Source organism: Rhinoderma darwinii (assembly GCF_050947455.1).
Source record: "Rhinoderma darwinii isolate aRhiDar2 chromosome 5 unlocalized genomic scaffold, aRhiDar2.hap1 SUPER_5_unloc_27, whole genome shotgun sequence".
Classification (NCBI taxonomy): Eukaryota; Metazoa; Chordata; class Amphibia; order Anura; family Rhinodermatidae; genus Rhinoderma; species Rhinoderma darwinii.
The window spans coordinates 89,942-110,399 of NW_027461784.1; the positions used below are offsets into that span (position 1 = coordinate 89,942).

A 20,458-nucleotide genomic window follows, 5' to 3' on the forward strand; every position below is an offset into this window, starting at 1 on the left:
TGAAATGTAGGGACGACAGTACATTCCATCACATCCATCTAGTGTACACAGGTAGGTCCATTGTGGCGGGCAGGCGAGCGGGCGGGCTGCTTTATTGGCTGTTTGCTGTTCCCCTACTCCACTCCACTATTTGACTGTTGTGCTGCATCAATCAATCAATCAATCAATCAATCAATCAATCAATCAATCAATCAATCAATCAATCAATCAGTGGCTGGCTCAGGTGCAGCTCTTTAACTTACCTAAAAGGGAGGGCGGAGAGAAGACAAGGAAGGTGAATGAGGTGTTCCAATGTGAAATGCCGGAAACACAGAAACACAGACGACACACAACAAGAGGTGGCAATCTATTCATTAATTGCATTTAATCAATGAGCTCATTATCACTCATGCATTGTCCAACAGGTGTTGAAATAATGGGATTAAAAGGGGAGATCCCTTCAGAAAGACAGAAACAATAGCAAAGACAAAAAACACTTTTGGAATCTGCTTTTAGTCAACACATAAGGAAAGGGTGCACCGGTCCTGGAAATACTGCAATACCAGGTCAATGCGTGGAGTGGACAGAGCAAGCTCTATTTCCATCTCCCTGTTCTAAAAATCCATTTAATATATGGTCCCCAGATAGGGGACGTATCAGATATTAAACTGATAAGAACAGATACTACACTTGATCTTAGCCAAAAGGCCGAGAAGCGATAACCCGAACGGGCCGCGCGTTGCCCGAGCCTGCCCGATACTGCTGTTCAGCCCTTGCAGCGATTCAGCCTACTTCTAGGCAATTCCATGGGGCCCTGCAGGCTCACACACTCACAGCTACACGGGAGGTGAATAAAGGCCGGAGAGGAAGCCAGACAGGATTTGCTTCTTTTGCTTGCACCACAATGCAGTGCTGAAAGAGGAGGAATCTACATAAAAACGCCTTCCTGGCAACGCCCAAATGCCCTGCTGCCATGCAGATAAACACTGGCAGCGGCAGCAAGTGCATGCCCACAGCCACCCCTTGTTCCTTCACACCTTGTATCAGCTGTAATCCAGTCCAGTCCAGTGCTGCCTGCTGAGCAGCACTGACCAACACTGCCTGGGCCCAGGCTTTTATCTCTGAGGCCCCATTATGATGTCAGAAAGCTGGCTCTGGAATCCTGAGGGCTCCACTATGACACGTGCAAAGTTCCGTCTGAACTTTATATAAGACGGTGAGGCTCAGTCAGTCACTCAGTGTTGCCTGAGAGGGCAACACTGCAACAGCCGGCCGCCAGGCTGTCTTTTTTTTGCACAGCTAGTTGCCTCCAGGAGGCCACAAGAGGGAGACAAGGGACTGCAAAATGGAAAATAGGCATCCACCAACTTTACAGACAACTTCTCCTTGCTCCTACAACCTCCATCCTTGCACAGTTTGTTATTCTTCTAGGTAACATAGTAACAAATCCAAATTGCTGCTCTCTTTGTAGGCAAGCAAGGCTTTGTTGCAACTGCAATTCTTACTTCTTCTTGAAATGTAGGGACGACAGTACATTCCATCACATCCATCTAGTGTACACAGGTAGGTCCATTGTGGCGGGCAGGCGAGCGGGCGGGCTGCTTTATTGGCTGTTTGCTGTTCCCCTACTCCACTCCACTATTTGACTGTTGTGCTGCATCAATCAATCAATCAATCAATCAATCAATCAATCAATCAATCAATCAATCAATCAGTGGCTGGCTCAGGTGCAGCTCTTTAACTTACCTAAAAGGGAGGGCGGAGAGAAGACAAGGAAGGTGAATGAGGTGTTCCAATGTGAAATGCCGGAAACACAGAAACACAGACGACACACAACAAGAGGTGGCAATCTATTCATTAATTGCATTTAATCAATGAGCTCATTATCACTCATGCATTGTCCAACAGGTGTTGAAATAATGGGATTAAAAGGGGAGATCCCTTCAGAAAGACAGAAACAATAGCAAAGACAAAAAACACTTTTGGAATCTGCTTTTAGTCAACACATAAGGAAAGGGTGCACCGGTCCTGGAAATACTGCAATACCAGGTCAATGCGTGGAGTGGACAGAGCAAGCTCTATTTCCATCTCCCTGTTCTAAAAATCCATTTAATATATGGTCCCCAGATAGGGGACGTATCAGATATTAAACTGATAAGAACAGATACTACACTTGATCTTAGCCAAAAGGCCGAGAAGCGATAACCCGAACGGGCCGCGCGTTGCCCGAGCCTGCCCGATACTGCTGTTCAGCCCTTGCAGCGATTCAGCCTACTTCTAGGCAATTCCATGGGGCCCTGCAGGCTCACACACTCACAGCTACACGGGAGGTGAATAAAGGCCGGAGAGGAAGCCAGACAGGATTTGCTTCTTTTGCTTGCACCACAATGCAGTGCTGAAAGAGGAGGAATCTACATAAAAACGCCTTCCTGGCAACGCCCAAATGCCCTGCTGCCATGCAGATAAACACTGGCAGCGGCAGCAAGTGCATGCCCACAGCCACCCCTTGTTCCTTCACACCTTGTATCAGCTGTAATCCAGTCCAGTCCAGTGCTGCCTGCTGAGCAGCACTGACCAACACTGCCTGGGCCCAGGCTTTTATCTCTGAGGCCCCATTATGATGTCAGAAAGCTGGCTCTGGAATCCTGAGGGCTCCACTATGACACGTGCAAAGTTCCGTCTGAACTTTATATAAGACGGTGAGGCTCAGTCAGTCACTCAGTGTTGCCTGAGAGGGCAACACTGCAACAGCCGGCCGCCAGGCTGTCTTTTTTTTGCACAGCTAGTTGCCTCCAGGAGGCCACAAGAGGGAGACAAGGGACTGCAAAATGGAAAATAGGCATCCACCAACTTTACAGACAACTTCTCCTTGCTCCTACAACCTCCATCCTTGCACAGTTTGTTATTCTTCTAGGTAACATAGTAACAAATCCAAATTGCTGCTCTCTTTGTAGGCAAGCAAGGCTTTGTTGCAACTGCAATTCTTACTTCTTCTTGAAATGTAGGGACGACAGTACATTCCATCACATCCATCTAGTGTACACAGGTAGGTCCATTGTGGCGGGCAGGCGAGCGGGCGGGCTGCTTTATTGGCTGTTTGCTGTTCCCCTACTCCACTCCACTATTTGACTGTTGTGCTGCATCAATCAATCAATCAATCAATCAATCAATCAATCAATCAATCAATCAATCAGTGGCTGGCTCAGGTGCAGCTCTTTAACTTACCTAAAAGGGAGGGCGGAGAGAAGACAAGGAAGGTGAATGAGGTGTTCCAATGTGAAATGCCGGAAACACAGAAACACAGACGACACACAACAAGAGGTGGCAATCTATTCATTAATTGCATTTAATCAATGAGCTCATTATCACTCATGCATTGTCCAACAGGTGTTGAAATAATGGGATTAAAAGGGGAGATCCCTTCAGAAAGACAGAAACAATAGCAAAGACAAAAAACACTTTTGGAATCTGCTTTTAGTCAACACATAAGGAAAGGGTGCACCGGTCCTGGAAATACTGCAATACCAGGTCAATGCGTGGAGTGGACAGAGCAAGCTCTATTTCCATCTCCCTGTTCTAAAAATCCATTTAATATATGGTCCCCAGATAGGGGACGTATCAGATATTAAACTGATAAGAACAGATACTACACTTGATCTTAGCCAAAAGGCCGAGAAGCGATAACCCGAACGGGCCGCGCGTTGCCCGAGCCTGCCCGATACTGCTGTTCAGCCCTTGCAGCGATTCAGCCTACTTCTAGGCAATTCCATGGGGCCCTGCAGGCTCACACACTCACAGCTACACGGGAGGTGAATAAAGGCCGGAGAGGAAGCCAGACAGGATTTGCTTCTTTTGCTTGCACCACAATGCAGTGCTGAAAGAGGAGGAATCTACATAAAAACTCCTTCCTGGCAACGCCCAAATGCCCTGCTGCCATGCAGATAAACACTGGCAGCGGCAGCAAGTGCATGCCCACAGCCACCCCTTGTTCCTTCACACCTTGTATCAGCTGTAATCCAGTCCAGTCCAGTGCTGCCTGCTGAGCAGCACTGACCAACACTGCCTGGGCCCAGGCTTTTATCTCTGAGGCCCCATTATGATGTCAGAAAGCTGGCTCTGGAATCCTGAGGGCTCCACTATGACACGTGCAAAGTTCCGTCTGAACTTTATATAAGACGGTGAGGCTCAGTCAGTCACTCAGTGTTGCCTGAGAGGGCAACACTGCAACAGCCGGCCGCCAGGCTGTCTTTTTTTTGCACAGCTAGTTGCCTCCAGGAGGCCACAAGAGGGAGACAAGGGACTGCAAAATGGAAAATAGGCATCCACCAACTTTACAGACAACTTCTCCTTGCTCCTACAACCTCCATCCTTGCACAGTTTGTTATTCTTCTAGGTAACATAGTAACAAATCCAAATTGCTGCTCTCTTTGTAGGCAAGCAAGGCTTTGTTGCAACTGCAATTCTTACTTCTTCTTGAAATGTAGGGACGACAGTACATTCCATCACATCCATCTAGTGTACACAGGTAGGTCCATTGTGGCGGGCAGGCGAGCGGGCGGGCTGCTTTATTGGCTGTTTGCTGTTCCCCTACTCCACTCCACTATTTGACTGTTGTGCTGCATCAATCAATCAATCAATCAATCAATCAATCAATCAATCAATCAATCAATCAATCAGTGGCTGGCTCAGGTGCAGCTCTTTAACTTACCTAAAAGGGAGGGCGGAGAGAAGACAAGGAAGGTGAATGAGGTGTTCCAATGTGAAATGCCGGAAACACAGAAACACAGACGACACACAACAAGAGGTGGCAATCTATTCATTAATTGCATTTAATCAATGAGCTCATTATCACTCATGCATTGTCCAACAGGTGTTGAAATAATGGGATTAAAAGGGGAGATCCCTTCAGAAAGACAGAAACAATAGCAAAGACAAAAAACACTTTTGGAATCTGCTTTTAGTCAACACATAAGGAAAGGGTGCACCGGTCCTGGAAATACTGCAATACCAGGTCAATGCGTGGAGTGGACAGAGCAAGCTCTATTTCCATCTCCCTGTTCTAAAAATCCATTTAATATATGGTCCCCAGATAGGGGACGTATCAGATATTAAACTGATAAGAACAGATACTACACTTGATCTTAGCCAAAAGGCCGAGAAGCGATAACCCGAACGGGCCGCGCGTTGCCCGAGCCTGCCCGATACTGCTGTTCAGCCCTTGCAGCGATTCAGCCTACTTCTAGGCAATTCCATGGGGCCCTGCAGGCTCACACACTCACAGCTACACGGGAGGTGAATAAAGGCCGGAGAGGAAGCCAGACAGGATTTGCTTCTTTTGCTTGCACCACAATGCAGTGCTGAAAGAGGAGGAATCTACATAAAAACGCCTTCCTGGCAACGCCCAAATGCCCTGCTGCCATGCAGATAAACACTGGCAGCGGCAGCAAGTGCATGCCCACAGCCACCCCTTGTTCCTTCACACCTTGTATCAGCTGTAATCCAGTCCAGTCCAGTGCTGCCTGCTGAGCAGCACTGACCAACACTGCCTGGGCCCAGGCTTTTATCTCTGAGGCCCCATTATGATGTCAGAAAGCTGGCTCTGGAATCCTGAGGGCTCCACTATGACACGTGCAAAGTTCCGTCTGAACTTTATATAAGACGGTGAGGCTCAGTCAGTCACTCAGTGTTGCCTGAGAGGGCAACACTGCAACAGCCGGCCGCCAGGCTGTCTTTTTTTTGCACAGCTAGTTGCCTCCAGGAGGCCACAAGAGGGAGACAAGGGACTGCAAAATGGAAAATAGGCATCCACCAACTTTACAGACAACTTCTCCTTGCTCCTACAACCTCCATCCTTGCACAGTTTGTTATTCTTCTAGGTAACATAGTAACAAATCCAAATTGCTGCTCTCTTTGTAGGCAAGCAAGGCTTTGTTGCAACTGCAATTCTTACTTCTTCTTGAAATGTAGGGACGACAGTACATTCCATCACATCCATCTAGTGTACACAGGTAGGTCCATTGTGGCGGGCAGGCGAGCGGGCGGGCTGCTTTATTGGCTGTTTGCTGTTCCCCTACTCCACTCCACTATTTGACTGTTGTGCTGCATCAATCAATCAATCAATCAATCAATCAATCAATCAATCAATCAATCAATCAATCAAGTGGCTGGCTCAGGTGCAGCTCTTTAACTTACCTAAAAGGGAGGGCGGAGAGAAGACAAGGAAGGTGAATGAGGTGTTCCAATGTGAAATGCCGGAAACACAGAAACACAGACGACACACAACAAGAGGTGGCAATCTATTCATTAATTGCATTTAATCAATGAGCTCATTATCACTCATGCATTGTCCAACAGGTGTTGAAATAATGGGATTAAAAGGGGAGATCCCTTCAGAAAGACAGAAACAATAGCAAAGACAAAAAACACTTTTGGAATCTGCTTTTAGTCAACACATAAGGAAAGGGTGCACCGGTCCTGGAAATACTGCAATACCAGGTCAATGCGTGGAGTGGACAGAGCAAGCTCTATTTCCATCTCCCTGTTCTAAAAATCCATTTAATATATGGTCCCCAGATAGGGGACGTATCAGATATTAAACTGATAAGAACAGATACTACACTTGATCTTAGCCAAAAGGCCGAGAAGCGATAACCCGAACGGGCCGCGCGTTGCCCGAGCCTGCCCGATACTGCTGTTCAGCCCTTGCAGCGATTCAGCCTACTTCTAGGCAATTCCATGGGGCCCTGCAGGCTCACACACTCACAGCTACACGGGAGGTGAATAAAGGCCGGAGAGGAAGCCAGACAGGATTTGCTTCTTTTGCTTGCACCACAATGCAGTGCTGAAAGAGGAGGAATCTACATAAAAACGCCTTCCTGGCAACGCCCAAATGCCCTGCTGCCATGCAGATAAACACTGGCAGCGGCAGCAAGTGCATGCCCACAGCCACCCCTTGTTCCTTCACACCTTGTATCAGCTGTAATCCAGTCCAGTCCAGTGCTGCCTGCTGAGCAGCACTGACCAACACTGCCTGGGCCCAGGCTTTTATCTCTGAGGCCCCATTATGATGTCAGAAAGCTGGCTCTGGAATCCTGAGGGCTCCACTATGACACGTGCAAAGTTCCGTCTGAACTTTATATAAGACGGTGAGGCTCAGTCAGTCACTCAGTGTTGCCTGAGAGGGCAACACTGCAACAGCCGGCCGCCAGGCTGTCTTTTTTTTGCACAGCTAGTTGCCTCCAGGAGGCCACAAGAGGGAGACAAGGGACTGCAAAATGGAAAATAGGCATCCACCAACTTTACAGACAACTTCTCCTTGCTCCTACAACCTCCATCCTTGCACAGTTTGTTATTCTTCTAGGTAACATAGTAACAAATCCAAATTGCTGCTCTCTTTGTAGGCAAGCAAGGCTTTGTTGCAACTGCAATTCTTACTTCTTCTTGAAATGTAGGGACGACAGTACATTCCATCACATCCATCTAGTGTACACAGGTAGGTCCATTGTGGCGGGCAGGCGAGCGGGCGGGCTGCTTTATTGGCTGTTTGCTGTTCCCCTACTCCACTCCACTATTTGACTGTTGTGCTGCATCAATCAATCAATCAATCAATCAATCAATCAATCAATCAATCAGTGGCTGGCTCAGGTGCAGCTCTTTAACTTACCTAAAAGGGAGGGCGGAGAGAAGACAAGGAAGGTGAATGAGGTGTTCCAATGTGAAATGCCGGAAACACAGAAACACAGACGACACACAACAAGAGGTGGCAATCTATTCATTAATTGCATTTAATCAATGAGCTCATTATCACTCATGCATTGTCCAACAGGTGTTGAAATAATGGGATTAAAAGGGGAGATCCCTTCAGAAAGACAGAAACAATAGCAAAGACAAAAAACACTTTTGGAATCTGCTTTTAGTAAACACATAAGGAAAGGGTGAACCGGTCCTGGAAATACTGCAATACCAGGTCAATGCGTGGAGTGGACAGAGCAAGCTCTATTTCCATCTCCCTGTTCTAAAAATCCATTTAATATATGGTCCCCAGATAGGGGACGTATCAGATATTAAACTGATAAGAACAGATACTACACTTGATCTTAGCCAAAAGGCCGAGAAGCGATAACCCAAACGGGCCGCGCGTTGCCCGAGCCTGCCCGATACTGCTGTTCAGCCCTTGCAGCGATTCAGCCTACTTCTAGGCAATTCCATGGGGCCCTGCAGGCTCACACACTCACAGCTACACGGGAGGTGAATAAAGGCCGGAGAGGAAGCCAGACAGGATTTGCTTCTTTTGCTTGCACCACAATGCAGTGCTGAAAGAGGAGGAATCTACATAAAAACGCCTTCCTGGCAACGCCCAAATGCCCTGCTGCCATGCAGATAAACACTGGCAGCGGCAGCAAGTGCATGCCCACAGCCACCCCTTGTTCCTTCACACCTTGTATCAGCTGTAATCCAGTCCAGTCCAGTGCTGCCTGCTGAGCAGCACTGACCAACACTGCCTGGGCCCAGGCTTTTATCTCTGAGGCCCCATTATGATGTCAGAAAGCTGGCTCTGGAATCCTGAGGGCTCCACTATGACACGTGCAAAGTTCCGTCTGAACTTTATATAAGACGGTGAGGCTCAGTCAGTCACTCAGTGTTGCCTGAGAGGGCAACACTGCAACAGCCGGCCGCCAGGCTGTCTTTTTTTTGCACAGCTAGTTGCCTCCAGGAGGCCACAAGAGGGAGACAAGGGACTGCAAAATGGAAAATAGGCATCCACCAACTTTACAGACAACTTCTCCTTGCTCCTACAACCTCCATCCTTGCACAGTTTGTTATTCTTCTAGGTAACATAGTAACAAATCCAAATTGCTGCTCTCTTTGTAGGCAAGCAAGGCTTTGTTGCAACTGCAATTCTTACTTCTTCTTGAAATGTAGGGACGACAGTACATTCCATCACATCCATCTAGTGTACACAGGTAGGTCCATTGTGGCGGGCAGGCGAGCGGGCGGGCTGCTTTATTGGCTGTTTGCTGTTCCCCTACTCCACTCCACTATTTGACTGTTGTGCTGCATCAATCAATCAATCAATCAATCAATCAATCAATCAGTGGCTGGCTCAGGTGCAGCTCTTTAACTTACCTTAAAGGGAGGGCGGAGAGAAGACAAGGAAGGTGAATGAGGTGTTCCAATGTGAAATGCCGGAAACACAGAAACACAGACGACACACAACAAGAGGTGGCAATCTATTCATTAATTGCATTTAATCAATGAGCTCATTATCACTCATGCATTGTCCAACAGGTGTTGAAATAATGGGATTAAAAGGGGAGATCCCTTCAGAAAGACAGAAACAATAGCAAAGACAAAAAACACTTTTGGAATCTGCTTTTAGTCAACACATAAGGAAAGGGTGCACCGGTCCTGGAAATACTGCAATACCAGGTCAATGCGTGGAGTGGACAGAGCAAGCTCTATTTCCATCTCCCTGTTCTAAAAATCCATTTAATATATGGTCCCCAGATAGGGGACGTATCAGATATTAAACTGATAAGAACAGATACTACACTTGATCTTAGCCAAAAGGCCGAGAAGCGATAACCCGAACGGGCCGCGCGTTGCCCGAGCCTGCCCGATACTGCTGTTCAGCCCTTGCAGCGATTCAGCCTACTTCTAGGCAATTCCATGGGGCCCTGCAGGCTCACACACTCACAGCTACACGGGAGGTGAATAAAGGCCGGAGAGGAAGCCAGACAGGATTTGCTTCTTTTGCTTGCACCACAATGCAGTGCTGAAAGAGGAGGAATCTACATAAAAACGCCTTCCTGGCAACGCCCAAATGCCCTGCTGCCATGCAGATAAACACTGGCAGCGGCAGCAAGTGCATGCCCACAGCCACCCCTTGTTCCTTCACACCTTGTATCAGCTGTAATCCAGTCCAGTCCAGTGCTGCCTGCTGAGCAGCACTGACCAACACTGCCTGGGCCCAGGCTTTTATCTCTGAGGCCCCATTATGATGTCAGAAAGCTGGCTCTGGAATCCTGAGGGCTCCACTATGACACGTGCAAAGTTCCGTCTGAACTTTATATAAGACGGTGAGGCTCAGTCAGTCACTCAGTGTTGCCTGAGAGGGCAACACTGCAACAGCCGGCCGCCAGGCTGTCTTTTTTTTGCACAGCTAGTTGCCTCCAGGAGGCCACAAGAGGGAGACAAGGGACTGCAAAATGGAAAATAGGCATCCACCAACTTTACAGACAACTTCTCCTTGCTCCTACAACCTCCATCCTTGCACAGTTTGTTATTCTTCTAGGTAACATAGTAACAAATCCAAATTGCTGCTCTCTTTGTAGGCAAGCAAGGCTTTGTTGCAACTGCAATTCTTACTTCTTCTTGAAATGTAGGGACGACAGTACATTCCATCACATCCATCTAGTGTACACAGGTAGGTCCATTGTGGCGGGCAGGCGAGCGGGCGGGCTGCTTTATTGGCTGTTTGCTGTTCCCCTACTCCACTCCACTATTTGACTGTTGTGCTGCATCAATCAATCAATCAATCAATCAATCAATCAATCAATCAATCAGTGGCTGGCTCAGGTGCAGCTCTTTAACTTACCTAAAAGGGAGGGCGGAGAGAAGACAAGGAAGGTGAATGAGGTGTTCCAATGTGAAATGCCGGAAACACAGAAACACAGACGACACACAACAAGAGGTGGCAATCTATTCATTAATTGCATTTAATCAATGAGCTCATTATCACTCATGCATTGTCCAACAGGTGTTGAAATAATGGGATTAAAAGGGGAGATCCCTTCAGAAAGACAGAAACAATAGCAAAGACAAAAAACACTTTTGGAATCTGCTTTTAGTCAACACATAAGGAAAGGGTGAACCGGTCCTGGAAATACTGCAATACCAGGTCAATGCGTGGAGTGGACAGAGCAAGCTCTATTTCCATCTCCCTGTTCTAAAAATCCATTTAATATATGGTCCCCAGATAGGGGACGTATCAGATATTAAACTGATAAGAACAGATACTACACTTGATCTTAGCCAAAAGGCCGAGAAGCGATAACCCAAACGGGCCGCGCGTTGCCCGAGCCTGCCCGATACTGCTGTTCAGCCCTTGCAGCGATTCAGCCTACTTCTAGGCAATTCCATGGGGCCCTGCAGGCTCACACACTCACAGCTACACGGGAGGTGAATAAAGGCCGGAGAGGAAGCCAGACAGGATTTGCTTCTTTTGCTTGCACCACAATGCAGTGCTGAAAGAGGAGGAATCTACATAAAAACGCCTTCCTGGCAACGCCCAAATGCCCTGCTGCCATGCAGATAAACACTGGCAGCGGCAGCAAGTGCATGCCCACAGCCACCCCTTGTTCCTTCACACCTTGTATCAGCTGTAATCCAGTCCAGTCCAGTGCTGCCTGCTGAGCAGCACTGACCAACACTGCCTGGGCCCAGGCTTTTATCTCTGAGGCCCCATTATGATGTCAGAAAGCTGGCTCTGGAATCCTGAGGGCTCCACTATGACACGTGCAAAGTTCCGTCTGAACTTTATATAAGACGGTGAGGCTCAGTCAGTCACTCAGTGTTGCCTGAGAGGGCAACACTGCAACAGCCGGCCGCCAGGCTGTCTTTTTTTTGCACAGCTAGTTGCCTCCAGGAGGCCACAAGAGGGAGACAAGGGACTGCAAAATGGAAAATAGGCATCCACCAACTTTACAGACAACTTCTCCTTGCTCCTACAACCTCCATCCTTGCACAGTTTGTTATTCTTCTAGGTAACATAGTAACAAATCCAAATTGCTGCTCTCTTTGTAGGCAAGCAAGGCTTTGTTGCAACTGCAATTCTTACTTCTTCTTGAAATGTAGGGACGACAGTACATTCCATCACATCCATCTAGTGTACACAGGTAGGTCCATTGTGGCGGGCAGGCGAGCGGGCGGGCTGCTTTATTGGCTGTTTGCTGTTCCCCTACTCCACTCCACTATTTGACTGTTGTGCTGCATCAATCAATCAATCAATCAATCAATCAATCAATCAGTGGCTGGCTCAGGTGCAGCTCTTTAACTTACCTTAAAGGGAGGGCGGAGAGAAGACAAGGAAGGTGAATGAGGTGTTCCAATGTGAAATGCCGGAAACACAGAAACACAGACGACACACAACAAGAGGTGGCAATCTATTCATTAATTGCATTTAATCAATGAGCTCATTATCACTCATGCATTGTCCAACAGGTGTTGAAATAATGGGATTAAAAGGGGAGATCCCTTCAGAAAGACAGAAACAATAGCAAAGACAAAAAACACTTTTGGAATCTGCTTTTAGTCAACACATAAGGAAAGGGTGCACCGGTCCTGGAAATACTGCAATACCAGGTCAATGCGTGGAGTGGACAGAGCAAGCTCTATTTCCATCTCCCTGTTCTAAAAATCCATTTAATATATGGTCCCCAGATAGGGGACGTATCAGATATTAAACTGATAAGAACAGATACTACACTTGATCTTAGCCAAAAGGCCGAGAAGCGATAACCCGAACGGGCCGCGCGTTGCCCGAGCCTGCCCGATACTGCTGTTCAGCCCTTGCAGCGATTCAGCCTACTTCTAGGCAATTCCATGGGGCCCTGCAGGCTCACACACTCACAGCTACACGGGAGGTGAATAAAGGCCGGAGAGGAAGCCAGACAGGATTTGCTTCTTTTGCTTGCACCACAATGCAGTGCTGAAAGAGGAGGAATCTACATAAAAACGCCTTCCTGGCAACGCCCAAATGCCCTGCTGCCATGCAGATAAACACTGGCAGCGGCAGCAAGTGCATGCCCACAGCCACCCCTTGTTCCTTCACACCTTGTATCAGCTGTAATCCAGTCCAGTCCAGTGCTGCCTGCTGAGCAGCACTGACCAACACTGCCTGGGCCCAGGCTTTTATCTCTGAGGCCCCATTATGATGTCAGAAAGCTGGCTCTGGAATCCTGAGGGCTCCACTATGACACGTGCAAAGTTCCGTCTGAACTTTATATAAGACGGTGAGGCTCAGTCAGTCACTCAGTGTTGCCTGAGAGGGCAACACTGCAACAGCCGGCCGCCAGGCTGTCTTTTTTTTGCACAGCTAGTTGCCTCCAGGAGGCCACAAGAGGGAGACAAGGGACTGCAAAATGGAAAATAGGCATCCACCAACTTTACAGACAACTTCTCCTTGCTCCTACAACCTCCATCCTTGCACAGTTTGTTATTCTTCTAGGTAACATAGTAACAAATCCAAATTGCTGCTCTCTTTGTAGGCAAGCAAGGCTTTGTTGCAACTGCAATTCTTACTTCTTCTTGAAATGTAGGGACGACAGTACATTCCATCACATCCATCTAGTGTACACAGGTAGGTCCATTGTGGCGGGCAGGCGAGCGGGCGGGCTGCTTTATTGGCTGTTTGCTGTTCCCCTACTCCACTCCACTATTTGACTGTTGTGCTGCATCAATCAATCAATCAATCAATCAATCAATCAATCAATCAATCAATCAATCAGTGGCTGGCTCAGGTGCAGCTCTTTAACTTACCTAAAAGGGAGGGCGGAGAGAAGACAAGGAAGGTGAATGAGGTGTTCCAATGTGAAATGCCGGAAACACAGAAACACAGACGACACACAACAAGAGGTGGCAATCTATTCATTAATTGCATTTAATCAATGAGCTCATTATCACTCATGCATTGTCCAACAGGTGTTGAAATAATGGGATTAAAAGGGGAGATCCCTTCAGAAAGACAGAAACAATAGCAAAGACAAAAAACACTTTTGGAATCTGCTTTTAGTCAACACATAAGGAAAGGGTGCACCGGTCCTGGAAATACTGCAATACCAGGTCAATGCGTGGAGTGGACAGAGCAAGCTCTATTTCCATCTCCCTGTTCTAAAAATCCATTTAATATATGGTCCCCAGATAGGGGACGTATCAGATATTAAACTGATAAGAACAGATACTACACTTGATCTTAGCCAAAAGGCCGAGAAGCGATAACCCGAACGGGCCGCGCGTTGCCCGAGCCTGCCCGATACTGCTGTTCAGCCCTTGCAGCGATTCAGCCTACTTCTAGGCAATTCCATGGGGCCCTGCAGGCTCACACACTCACAGCTACACAGGAGGTGAATAAAGGCCGGAGAGGAAGCCAGACAGGATTTGCTTCTTTTGCTTGCACCACAATGCAGTGCTGAAAGAGGAGGAATCTACATAAAAACGCCTTCCTGGCAACGCCCAAATGCCCTGCTGCCATGCAGATAAACACTGGCAGCGGCAGCAAGTGCATGCCCACAGCCACCCCTTGTTCCTTCACACCTTGTATCAGCTGTAATCCAGTCCAGTCCAGTGCTGCCTGCTGAGCAGCACTGACCAACACTGCCTGGGCCCAGGCTTTTATCTCTGAGGCCCCATTATGATGTCAGAAAGCTGGCTCTGGAATCCTGAGGGCTCCACTATGACACGTGCAAAGTTCCGTCTGAACTTTATATAAGACGGTGAGGCTCAGTCAGTCACTCAGTGTTGCCTGAGAGGGCAACACTGCAACAGCCGGCCGCCAGGCTGTCTTTTTTTTGCACAGCTAGTTGCCTCCAGGAGGCCACAAGAGGGAGACAAGGGACTGCAAAATGGAAAATAGGCATCCACCAACTTTACAGACAACTTCTCCTTGCTCCTACAACCTCCATCCTTGCACAGTTTGTTATTCTTCTAGGTAACATAGTAACAAATCCAAATTGCTGCTCTCTTTGTAGGCAAGCAAGGCTTTGTTGCAACTGCAATTCTTACTTCTTCTTGAAATGTAGGGACGACAGTACATTCCATCACATCCATCTAGTGTACACAGGTAGGTCCATTGTGGCGGGCAGGCGAGCGGGCGGGCTGCTTTATTGGCTGTTTGCTGTTCCCCTACTCCACTCCACTATTTGACTGTTGTGCTGCATCAATCAATCAATCAATCAATCAATCAATCAATCAATCAATCAATCAAGTGGCTGGCTCAGGTGCAGCTCTTTAACTTACCTAAAAGGGAGGGCGGAGAGAAGACAAGGAAGGTGAATGAGGTGTTCCAATGTGAAATGCCGGAAACACAGAAACACAGACGACACACAACAAGAGGTGGCAATCTATTCATTAATTGCATTTAATCAATGAGCTCATTATCACTCATGCATTGTCCAACAGGTGTTGAAATAATGGGATTAAAAGGGGAGATCCCTTCAGAAAGACAGAAACAATAGCAAAGACAAAAAACACTTTTGGAATCTGCTTTTAGTCAACACATAAGGAAAGGGTGCACCGGTCCTGGAAATACTGCAATACCAGGTCAATGCGTGGAGTGGACAGAGCAAGCTCTATTTCCATCTCCCTGTTCAAAAATCCATTTAATATATGGTCCCCAGATAGGGGACGTATCAGATATTAAACTGATAAGAACAGATACTACACTTGATCTTAGCCAAAAGGCCGAGAAGCGATAACCCGAACGGGCCGCGCGTTGCCCGAGCCTGCCCGATACTGCTGTTCAGCCCTTGCAGCGATTCAGCCTACTTCTAGGCAATTCCATGGGGCCCTGCAGGCTCACACACTCACAGCTACACGGGAGGTGAATAAAGGCCGGAGAGGAAGCCAGACAGGATTTGCTTCTTTTGCTTGCACCACAATGCAGTGCTGAAAGAGGAGGAATCTACATAAAAACGCCTTCCTGGCAACGCCCAAATGCCCTGCTGCCATGCAGATAAACACTGGCAGCGGCAGCAAGTGCATGCCCACAGCCACCCCTTGTTCCTTCACACCTTGTATCAGCTGTAATCCAGTCCAGTCCAGTGCTGCCTGCTGAGCAGCACTGACCAACACTGCCTGGGCCCAGGCTTTTATCTCTGAGGCCCCATTATGATGTCAGAAAGCTGGCTCTGGAATCCTGAGGGCTCCACTATGACACGTGCAAAGTTCCGTCTGAACTTTATATAAGACGGTGAGGCTCAGTCAGTCACTCAGTGTTGCCTGAGAGGGCAACACTGCAACAGCCGGCCGCCAGGCTGTCTTTTTTTTGCACAGCTAGTTGCCTCCAGGAGGCCACAAGAGGGAGACAAGGGACTGCAAAATGGAAAATAGGCATCCACCAACTTTACAGACAACTTCTCCTTGCTCCTACAACCTCCATCCTTGCACAGTTTGTTATTCTTCTAGGTAACATAGTAACAAATCCAAATTGCTGCTCTCTTTGTAGGCAAGCAAGGCTTTGTTGCAACTGCAATTCTTACTTCTTCTTGAAATGTAGGGACGACAGTACATTCCATCACATCCATCTAGTGTACACAGGTAGGTCCATTGTGGCGGGCAGGCGAGCGGGCGGGCTGCTTTATTGGCTGTTTGCTGTTCCCCTACTCCACTCCACTATTTGACTGTTGTGCTGCATCAATCAATCAATCAATCAATCAATCAATCAATCAATCAATCAATCAATCAATCAATCAATCAATCAGTGGCTGGCTCAGGTGCAGCTCTTTAACTTACCTAAAAGGGAGGGCGGAGAGAAGACAAGGAAGGTGAATGAGGTGTTCCAATGTGAAATGCCGGAAACACAGAAACACAGACGACACACAACAAGAGGTGGCAATCTATTCATTAATTGCATTTAATCAATGAGCTCATTATCACTCATGCATTGTCCAACAGGTGTTGAAATAATGGGATTAAAAGGGGAGATCCCTTCAGAAAGACAGAAACAATAGCAAAGACAAAAAACACTTTTGGAATCTGCTTTTAGTCAACACATAAGGAAAGGGTGCACCGGTCCTGGAAATACTGCAATACCAGGTCAATGCGTGGAGTGGACAGAGCAAGCTCTATTTCCATCTCCCTGTTCTAAAAATCCATTTAATATATGGTCCCCAGATAGGGGACGTATCAGATATTAAACTGATAAGAACAGATACTACACTTGATCTTAGCCAAAAGGCCGAGAAGCGATAACCCGAACGGGCCGCGCGTTGCCCGAGCCTGCCCGATACTGCTGTTCAGCCCTTGCAGCGATTCAGCCTACTTCTAGGCAATTCCATGGGGCCCTGCAGGCTCACACACTCACAGCTACACGGGAGGTGAATAAAGGCCGGAGAGGAAGCCAGACAGGATTTGCTTCTTTTGCTTGCACCACAATGCAGTGCTGAAAGAGGAGGAATCTACATAAAAACGCCTTCCTGGCAACGCCCAAATGCCCTGCTGCCATGCAGATAAACACTGGCAGCGGCAGCAAGTGCATGCCCACAGCCACCCCTTGTTCCTTCACACCTTGTATCAGCTGTAATCCAGTCCAGTCCAGTGCTGCCTGCTGAGCAGCACTGACCAACACTGCCTGGGCCCAGGCTTTTATCTCTGAGGCCCCATTATGATGTCAGAAAGCTGGCTCTGGAATCCTGAGGGCTCCACTATGACACGTGCAAAGTTCCGTCTGAACTTTATATAAGACGGTGAGGCTCAGTCAGTCACTCAGTGTTGCCTGAGAGGGCAACACTGCAACAGCCGGCCGCCAGGCTGTCTTTTTTTTGCACAGCTAGTTGCCTCCAGGAGGCCACAAGAGGGAGACAAGGGACTGCAAAATGGAAAATAGGCATCCACCAACTTTACAGACAACTTCTCCTTGCTCCTACAACCTCCATCCTTGCACAGTTTGTTATTCTTCTAGGTAACATAGTAACAAATCCAAATTGCTGCTCTCTTTGTAGGCAAGCAAGGCTTTGTTGCAACTGCAATTCTTACTTCTTCTTGAAATGTAGGGACGACAGTACATTCCATCACATCCATCTAGTGTACACAGGTAGGTCCATTGTGGCGGGCAGGCGAGCGGGCGGGCTGCTTTATTGGCTGTTTGCTGTTCCCCTACTCCACTCCACTATTTGACTGTTGTGCTGCATCAATCAATCAATCAATCAATCAATCAATCAATCAATCAATCAATCAATCAATCAATCAATCAGTGGCTGGCTCAGGTGCAGCTCTTTAACTTACCTAAAAGGGAGGGCGGAGAGAAGACAAGGAAGGTGAATGAGGTGTTCCAATGTGAAATGCCGGAAACACAGAAACACAGACGACACACAACAAGAGGTGGCAATCTATTCATTAATTGCATTTAATCAATGAGCTCATTATCACTCATGCATTGTCCAACAGGTGTTGAAATAATGGGATTAAAAGGGGAGATCCCTTCAGAAAGACAGAAACAATAGCAAAGACAAAAAACACTTTTGGAATCTGCTTTTAGTCAACACATAAGGAAAGGGTGCACCGGTCCTGGAAATACTGCAATACCAGGTCAATGCGTGGAGTGGACAGAGCAAGCTCTATTTCCATCTCCCTGTTCTAAAAATCCATTTAATATATGGTCCCCAGATAGGGGACGTATCAGATATTAAACTGATAAGAACAGATACTACACTTGATCTTAGCCAAAAGGCCGAGAAGCGATAACCCGAACGGGCCGCGCGTTGCCCGAGCCTGCCCGATACTGCTGTTCAGCCCTTGCAGCGATTCAGCCTACTTCTAGGCAATTCCATGGGGCCCTGCAGGCTCACACACTCACAGCTACACGGGAGGTGAATAAAGGCCGGAGAGGAAGCCAGACAGGATTTGCTTCTTTTGCTTGCACCACAATGCAGTGCTGAAAGAGGAGGAATCTACATAAAAACGCCTTCCTGGCAACGCCCAAATGCCCTGCTGCCATGCAGATAAACACTGGCAGCGGCAGCAAGTGCATGCCCACAGCCACCCCTTGTTCCTTCACACCTTGTATCAGCTGTAATCCAGTCCAGTCCAGTGCTGCCTGCTGAGCAGCACTGACCAACACTGCCTGGGCCCAGGCTTTTATCTCTGAGGCCCCATTATGATGTCAGAAAGCTGGCTCTGGAATCCTGAGGGCTCCACTATGACACGTGCAAAGTTCCGTCTGAACTTTATATAAGACGGTGAGGCTCAGTCAGTCACTCAGTGTTGCCTGAGAGGGCAACACTGCAACAGCCGGCCGCCAGGCTGTCTTTTTTTTGCACAGCTAGTTGCCTCCAGGAGGCCACAAGAGGGAGACAAGGGACTGCAAAATGGAAAATAGGCATCCACCAACTTTACAGACAACTTCTCCTTGCTCCTACAACCTCCATCCTTGCACAGTTTGTTATTCTTCTAGGTAACATAGTAACAAATCCAAATTGCTGCTCTCTTTGTAGGAAAGCAAGGCTTTGTTGCAACTGCAATTCTTACTTCTTCTTGAAATGTAGGGACGACAGTACATTCCATCACATCCATCTAGTGTACACAGTTAGGTCCATTGTGGCGGGCAGGCGAGCGGGCGGGCTGCTTTATTGGCTGTTTGCTGTTCCCCTACTCCACTCCACTATTTGACTGTTGTGCTGCATCAATCAATCAATCAATCAATCAATCAATCAATCAATCAATCAAGTGGCTGGCTCAGGTGCAGCTCTTTAACTTACCTAAAAGGGAGGGCGGAGAGAAGACAAGGAAGGTGAATGAGGTGTTCCAATGTGAAATGCCGGAAACACAGAAACACAGACGACACACAACAAGAGGTGGCAATCTATTCATTAATTGCATTTAATCAATGAGCTCATTATCACTCATGCATTGTCCAACAGGTGTTGAAATAATGGGATTAAAAGGGGAGATCCCTTCAGAAAGACAGAAACAATAGCAAAGACAAAAAACACTTTTGGAATCTGCTTTTAGTCAACACATAAGGAAAGGGTGCACCGGTCCTGGAAATACTGCAATACCAGGTCAATGCGTGGAGTGGACAGAGCAAGCTCTATTTCCATCTCCCTGTTCTAAAAATCCATTTAATATATGGTCCCCAGATAGGGGACGTATCAGATATTAAACTGATAAGAACAGATACTACACTTGATCTTAGCCAAAAGGCCGAGAAGCGATAACCCGAACGGGCCGCGCGTTGCCCGAGCCTGCCCGATACTGCTGTTCAGCCCTTGCAGCGATTCAGCCTACTTCTAGGCAATTCCATGGGGCCCTGCAGGCTCACACACTCACAGCTACACGGGAGGTGAATAAAGGCCGGAGAGGAAGCCAGACAGGATTTGCTTCTTTTGCTTGCACCACAATGCAGTGCTGAAAGAGGAGGAATCTACATAAAAACGCCTTCCTGGCAACGCCCAAATGCCCTGCTGCCATGCAGATAAACACTGGCAGCGGCAGCAAGTGCATGCCCACAGCCACCCCTTGTTCCTTCACACCTTGTATCAGCTGTAATCCAGTCCAGTCCAGTGCTGCCTGCTGAGCAGCACTGACCAACACTGCCTGGGCCCAGGCTTTTATCTCTGAGGCCCCATTATGATGTCAGAAAGCTGGCTCTGGAATCCTGAGGGCTCCACTATGACACGTGCAAAGTTCCGTCTGAACTTTATATAAGACGGTGAGGCTCAGTCAGTCACTCAGTGTTGCCTGAGAGGGCAACACTGCAACAGCC

The 20,458-nt window shown here is 47.8% G+C and overlaps 14 non-coding genes across 14 annotated transcripts; all 14 read right to left on the reverse strand.

Annotated features, from left to right (window-relative positions):
* Positions 1-508: 508 nt before the first annotated feature.
* Positions 509-699, reverse strand: LOC142688836 (U2 spliceosomal RNA). Its single transcript, XR_012857880.1, has one exon. It is a non-coding gene; the product is annotated as a U2 spliceosomal RNA (small nuclear RNA).
* A 1,292-nt stretch (positions 700-1,991) lies between these two features.
* LOC142688837 (U2 spliceosomal RNA) lies at positions 1,992-2,182 on the reverse strand. The gene has a single exon (XR_012857881.1). It is a non-coding gene; the product is annotated as a U2 spliceosomal RNA (small nuclear RNA).
* Positions 2,183-3,470: 1,288 nt separating this feature from the next.
* Positions 3,471-3,661, reverse strand: LOC142688838 (U2 spliceosomal RNA). The gene has a single exon (XR_012857882.1). It is a non-coding gene; the product is annotated as a U2 spliceosomal RNA (small nuclear RNA).
* A 1,292-nt stretch (positions 3,662-4,953) lies between these two features.
* LOC142688839 (U2 spliceosomal RNA) lies at positions 4,954-5,144 on the reverse strand. Its single transcript, XR_012857883.1, has one exon. It is a non-coding gene; the product is annotated as a U2 spliceosomal RNA (small nuclear RNA).
* A 1,293-nt stretch (positions 5,145-6,437) lies between these two features.
* Positions 6,438-6,628, reverse strand: LOC142688840 (U2 spliceosomal RNA). The gene has a single exon (XR_012857884.1). It is a non-coding gene; the product is annotated as a U2 spliceosomal RNA (small nuclear RNA).
* A 1,280-nt stretch (positions 6,629-7,908) lies between these two features.
* On the reverse strand, positions 7,909-8,099 carry LOC142688989 (U2 spliceosomal RNA). Its single transcript, XR_012858019.1, has one exon. It is a non-coding gene; the product is annotated as a U2 spliceosomal RNA (small nuclear RNA).
* Positions 8,100-9,371: 1,272 nt separating this feature from the next.
* On the reverse strand, positions 9,372-9,562 carry LOC142688841 (U2 spliceosomal RNA). The gene has a single exon (XR_012857885.1). It is a non-coding gene; the product is annotated as a U2 spliceosomal RNA (small nuclear RNA).
* A 1,280-nt stretch (positions 9,563-10,842) lies between these two features.
* LOC142688990 (U2 spliceosomal RNA) lies at positions 10,843-11,033 on the reverse strand. Its single transcript, XR_012858020.1, has one exon. It is a non-coding gene; the product is annotated as a U2 spliceosomal RNA (small nuclear RNA).
* Positions 11,034-12,305: 1,272 nt separating this feature from the next.
* Positions 12,306-12,496, reverse strand: LOC142688842 (U2 spliceosomal RNA). The gene has a single exon (XR_012857886.1). It is a non-coding gene; the product is annotated as a U2 spliceosomal RNA (small nuclear RNA).
* Positions 12,497-13,784: 1,288 nt separating this feature from the next.
* LOC142688843 (U2 spliceosomal RNA) lies at positions 13,785-13,975 on the reverse strand. The gene has a single exon (XR_012857887.1). It is a non-coding gene; the product is annotated as a U2 spliceosomal RNA (small nuclear RNA).
* A 1,285-nt stretch (positions 13,976-15,260) lies between these two features.
* On the reverse strand, positions 15,261-15,450 carry LOC142688991 (U2 spliceosomal RNA). The gene has a single exon (XR_012858021.1). It is a non-coding gene; the product is annotated as a U2 spliceosomal RNA (small nuclear RNA).
* Positions 15,451-16,754: 1,304 nt separating this feature from the next.
* LOC142688844 (U2 spliceosomal RNA) lies at positions 16,755-16,945 on the reverse strand. Its single transcript, XR_012857888.1, has one exon. It is a non-coding gene; the product is annotated as a U2 spliceosomal RNA (small nuclear RNA).
* A 1,300-nt stretch (positions 16,946-18,245) lies between these two features.
* On the reverse strand, positions 18,246-18,436 carry LOC142688847 (U2 spliceosomal RNA). Its single transcript, XR_012857890.1, has one exon. It is a non-coding gene; the product is annotated as a U2 spliceosomal RNA (small nuclear RNA).
* A 1,281-nt stretch (positions 18,437-19,717) lies between these two features.
* Positions 19,718-19,908, reverse strand: LOC142688848 (U2 spliceosomal RNA). The gene has a single exon (XR_012857891.1). It is a non-coding gene; the product is annotated as a U2 spliceosomal RNA (small nuclear RNA).
* Positions 19,909-20,458: the final 550 nt, after the last annotated feature.